The sequence below is a fragment of the Sinohyriopsis cumingii genome, chromosome 3 (genome assembly GCF_028554795.1).
Source record: "Sinohyriopsis cumingii isolate HCF-2022 chromosome 3, ASM2855479v2, whole genome shotgun sequence".
NCBI classification, from domain to species: Eukaryota; Metazoa; Mollusca; class Bivalvia; order Unionida; family Unionidae; genus Sinohyriopsis; species Sinohyriopsis cumingii.
In genome coordinates, this window is record NC_142963.1 from 103,869,983 (window position 1) to 103,876,270 (window position 6,288).

The window sequence follows — 6,288 nt, forward strand, 5'->3', positions numbered from 1 at the left end:
CATTTATACCCGAGATTGTACAGGTACAGCAGTCACGAGCTGATACAATTACTGATTAGATTAATGGATAGTATGTTTACTGTCCTTGGCACGGTAACTATAGTATATTTATTTGGTAAAGAGATTCCTATAGCAGAGCTTCGAGGCATAGTTTTTCTCGATAAAAGGGGTGAACAACATATAATATGGTACTTGAAACATATAATATAAAGCTTAGCCATATGTGCAACACAAAGAAAGAATACTTCAGAAATTTTGCGTAAATAGAATAAGGAAGATTTTTGGAGAAATAAAGACAATATTTTAAGTATTTTATTATGGGATCTGACCGACAATCGGACAATTTAATGTTGGAGTGGGGAGACTGGGATTCCAAAAATATATATTCAACCACCAGTTAGTTTCCAAAAATATCATTGTTCTGTTTCGTAGAAAAAGATCGAATTACATCAATTATATTAATTGAAAAAAAAAATTATTTTTATGTAATAGAAAAAATAAAATATCTTTGTTCGAAGGAAAACCATAGTCCCCCATTTCCCCCGCGAATTTTAAATGGTCGTTCCATAAGTATGTAAATAGTGAGAATTAAAAAAAAAGAAAAGCTTACACTGGCAGAAAATCTGCATCACTCTTAGATTTGAATATGATCTCCACAGTATACATCTTGGAAAGATAAACATGACACAAGATATTTTGATAGGGGTACTTATAACAACGTAGTCGTACACCACCACCACCACCACCCACCACCCGTTGCCTTGTTTGGAAGTCATGGGGACATCATCTTCGATTTCTATACTTCGTATGCATTTCACTATGGTAACCAGTTAATGAAATCACCGATTTCATCATGTTTTGTAGTAATATCTTGCCGCCATTTTTGCATCAATGGAAGAGTCGCAAGGTCAAGGATATCCTTTGTTTAGACAGACGATAGTCGTATCAACTGTTAAGACACGCTGGGGCAATAAATCCAAGATAAATGTATTTGCTTTCAGTCCGATTATCAATACGTCCTTTGCATGTGAGTTCTCACGAGGTATCGTCTGCTGATTTGTGAACTTTTGTTCCACGATAAGGTTATTTATCAGAATTAGTTTACTTCTGGTTAAGTGAGGGTTCTCGAATTATGTCTGTGTGTCTGTATCAAGCTCTATGTTATATTTCTAGATTTATTTTCATTCGTTAAACAACTGCATTGTATTAACAGTGCATTTGCTATTGACCACTTGGAAACATGGATCGACCACTCGGAAATATTGACAATTCTCTGCATAATCATTTGCATGTACCTTTCCTTAAAATCTGTAATTTTTATTTATAATATTTCATAGTGGTTAAAAGAGGTCCATTTAGCCATTGGATATTTTTTTTAAATTAGAAGGGAAGAATGTCGAATTTATAAATGGTTTAAATTGTATATACATTCCGCATAGGTTCCACCCAAGGTGGACAAGCTGCTGCCTGGCAACACGGTTACTCACTAATTTACACTCAGCTAGCAATTAAATTGACAAATCCATCGACATCGTTTATCTTGTATGGCTTAGTTTAAATGTATGTTACTGCCCAATAAAATGCAATATAATTGGACATACATTCTATCAACTTTCATCGTCTCTCCCTGCGTGATATACAAATAAACGCTGCGAAACATGACAACATATTGTAAACCTAGATAAATAGTTTAAATATTAATAAATACAGCAGAGAGAGAGAGAAAGAGAGAGAGAGAGAGAGAGAGACAGAGCATTTGAGTGCTGATCATTGTTTCAGTCGTTTGGTAACTTTATTAAACCCTCTGAACATACAAAAATATTTTTTCTCAGTGGGACTATCATTACCACACGACAGGCTGTTTAAGCGTATCAACTAGAACAAAGTATGGGTCAGTTCAGATGTTCTGCCGTGCACCAAATTTGGAAAATGAATAAGGCAATGCTGCACGGTTCCAATGCCAGCAAGTGGGCAAATAACGGTTGTGGTGAAAGTTGAATTTATGCTAAGAATGAGTACCAATAATAATTTTGTGTCATGGTATTCATTGTCAAAGCTCTTGTTAAAGATGAAATAGAAGACAAGACAAGGTGCATGAAGATCGTTCCGCTGTATTAACATGGATGGAAAGTGCAATGTATGTAGATCATTCCACTTATTAACATGGGTGGAAAGTACACAGTATGTAGGTCATTCCACTGTATTAACATGGGTGAAAAATACAATGTGTGTAGATCATTCCACTGTATTAACATAGGTGAAAAATACAATGTGTGTAGATCATTCCACTGTATTAACATTGGTGGAAAGCACAATGTATGTAGATCATTACACTATATTAACATTGGTGGAAAGTACAATGTACGTAGATCATTCCACTGTATTAACATGGGTGGAAAGTACACAGTATGTAGGTCATTCCACTGTATTAACATGGGTGAAAAATACAATGTGTGTAGATCATTCCACTGTATTAACATAGGTGAAAAATACAATGTGTGTAGATCATTCCACTGTATTAACATGGGTGGAAAGCACAATGTATGTAGATCATTACCCTATATTAACATTGGTGGAAAGTACGATGTACGTAGATCATTCCACTGTATTAACATGGGTGGAAAGTACACAGTATGTAGATCATTCCACTGTATTAACATAGGTGAAAAATACAATGTGCGTAGATCATTCCACTGTATTAACATTGGTGGAAAGTACACTGTATATAGATCATTCCACTATAATAGTATGGGTGAAAAGCACAGTGTACGAAGATCATTACACTGTATTAACATGGGTGGAAAGTACAATGTACGTAGATCATTACGCTGTATTAACATGGGTGGAAAGTACAATGTACGTAGATCATTACGCTGTATTAACATGGGTGGAAAGTAAAAAGTATGAAGTTCATTCCACTATACTAACGTTAATGATAAGTAAACTATATGATAATTGCACTGTATTAACATGGATGGAAAGTAAAATACATGAAGATAATTACACTGTATCGACATTGATGTAAAAATAAATGTATGACGATATTCCACTGTATTAACATTGATGGAAAGTAAACTGCATTAAGATCATTCCACTGTATGAACATGGATGGAAAGAACAATGCATGAAGATCATTCCATCGTATTAACATCGATGGAAAATACAGTTTACAAAGATCATTCCACTCTATTAACATCGATGGAAATTACAATGTATGAAGATTACTTCACTGTGTTAACATCGATGGTAAGTAAAACTTTTTGTATCTGAGAGTCTACAATCACATACATTTTACAAGCCTGAAATTACACGTGTATATAGGAGAACTGAGAGTGGGTAATAGTTCTTTTAAAAATTCAGGTGCTTACTAATTCATTATAAAACAAACATATTTTCCTTATTGTGGTATTGCTTCCGATCCAGTTTCAAACAAATTAATATTACTGAAACGCATATTATGACAGTCTGGTTAAGATTCGTTCTGCTTCCATTTGGAAACGTTTCTATTTTTTCTTCTCCGTATTCAGATTTATCAAATCTGAAAACGTCCCACACATTATTAGCATGTTCCTAAAAATGTCTTATGTAAGAACATACAATTTGTGTAAGTTATCTTTCCTTGGCAAAAGCATTGATTTTAGTAGGTTTGCTCAACCTACAGACGTTCTTTTTATAATGTGAGCTATATTAACCAATCATTTGTAATCTGAAGATACGTTAGTAGTCAAGATGATTGTGATCTGAATCCAGGCATAGTGTAAGTTGGGTTATTTATAAAGAGCATAACTTCATTTTATTGGGATATATATATATATATATATATATATATATATATATATATATATATATATATATATATATATATATATATATATATATATATATATATATATAGTAATAAATATCGAGTATGCGCATTTGGTTAAAGCGCACCGTTTTAAGGAATTCTTAGATTTGTGTGATTGCTTGTGTGATTATTGGAATTCGGCGCAATGGAAATATTCCTAGCCCGAAATAATTAGCCAATTATTATGAGCAAACGTCACGGAGTGAAGTGTTAGTGAGTTTCCATGATGCCATGGTTCACTATTAGTGAATTCAGGCCAAAACCGAATGAATGTCCCTGTCGTAAGATAGGCCATATTAAAATTTAGTAGTGTACATTGGTGGTGGACTACAGTGGCAGTATTTACGGTAGAAAACCGGTAAATTGCACAAGAGAATAAATAAGAAGGGACTTGGCAGATACCTTTTATGTCGCCATGGGGGCAAATGTGTGCAGTTATATTGGCGAAGTATGCCTGGAAAGCATACATTGACTTGCCTAAGGTGGCGGAGTTAAAATAGTTCCCAGTGTTAAGGGGATATTGTTATATCTTCTAAGGCGTAAACGGCTGGCGGTACGGAAACATGAAGATAAATCATGCAGATGTGCGGTTGATATATATTTGGCAGGTAGTTTCATCTGTGGTCTTACATTAATTAGAGTAAAATTTAGGTATAGAATGGACACGTCGGGCTTTCTAATTTACAACTGAAGTTGTATGGAAGTCTTTGGAATGTTGGGGTAAACGTATGACTTCTAGCGGGAATCGCGCCAGGGTTTGACAACCGCTCGGTCAAGTAAATACCCCTGTGCGTGTAACAATAAATAAATAATTAAATAAATAAATAAATATATATATATATATATATATATATATATATATATATATATATATATATATATATATATATATATATATATATATATATATATATATATATATATATATATATATATATATATATATGCCGTTAATGTTCTCCATCCACTAAGATAATCAGACACTATAGGTAAATACGATCCTGACTTTCGCGCCGCTAAAGCCTCAGTGCCTGCCGTTTATAATAAATTTTACCATTCTTCCAATAAAATTCAAGTTTGGAAAAAAGGAAACAATTGGTTAAAAAATACCATTCTTTGAAATAATCTAAATATATGCTTAAACGACCTTCAAATATTCAGTGTAGAATTAAGAGGTGCCACCCGTTAATTCAGTCACTGAAGTCGCTCGTAATTCCGTTCTTTTTCGGGAGTGCTCCAAAGGTGATGATGTGATACATTCGTCAAATTCCGTTAGTGACTAATCTAATAATAATAACATTAGCACGTGGCGCACTAAGTGATTCGTGAGGGAATGAAGAGATGCAGGCCCGCTTTGCTCAAGCGGATCTGAGAAGAAAAAGCTTGCATTAGGTAAAAAATAAAACTGGTGACTGTTGGTGATCAGCTGGGCCGCTGGAATGCTTTGAAGGGCGATCCTGGGCTGAAGACAATCCGACATTGTGTGGCGATAGCTTCTTATATTTACAAGGATGACCTCATGAAATATTGTATTCCAGCTATCGACTGAAATTGGTTCACGCACTGATGTTGCCGATTAAGATCGGATTAATTCCTACATATCTGAAACGTATCCGGGTTTCTCAGTTCGAGGGAGAAATTATTTGGCTCATAATGTGATGAAACGTCGATATTATCTGGTTTAAATGGAACCCAAGAGTGTTTAGTACCGATATCTTTCGAGATTCAGTAGTATTCAGATGATTTGGCATGTACGACTTTTTGCACGTAACGGCAGTACTTTAAAAAGTTGTACTAGCAGCTGCTTCACTTGGCGCTCAGCATTACGAGGTTAGTGTTTGGACTGGGTGGCCTGGTGTCAGGATAATGTAACTGGTAAGACATGATGCCACATGTTGCAGCATGGTGCTCCATAGTTCGATACCCCCCCCCACATCTGTTTTGATACTGACGGACGATATGTGGAACCGAAATCAATATCGGTCTGATTTATTGACCTAGATGTCCCATTGCTAGACATCACTATAAATTGACCCATAGCAGACATGGTAGCCATATGACTAAAATTGTTCAAGCTACGTTAAAAATCCAAATCACACACACAGACACACACACACACACACACACACACACACACACACACACACACACACACACACACAGAAACAATTCGACCTTTTATTGATTTACTTTTTTAATATGGGAAATACCTAATATAACAACTCGTGTGGACTGATAATAACAGACATAACAACTTTTGATATCTTACAAGTCGACGGGGCATCTCTAACGCTCTAACTAGATCTATGACAGGGTTGCGAGACATCTACAAATACAATAAAATATCAATATATATTCTTCCTGCTTTCTTGTAATAACTTACATGACCCAGATAATTTAAAAAGGAAAGCAAGCAGTAGTTCCAGAAATTATTCATAAAT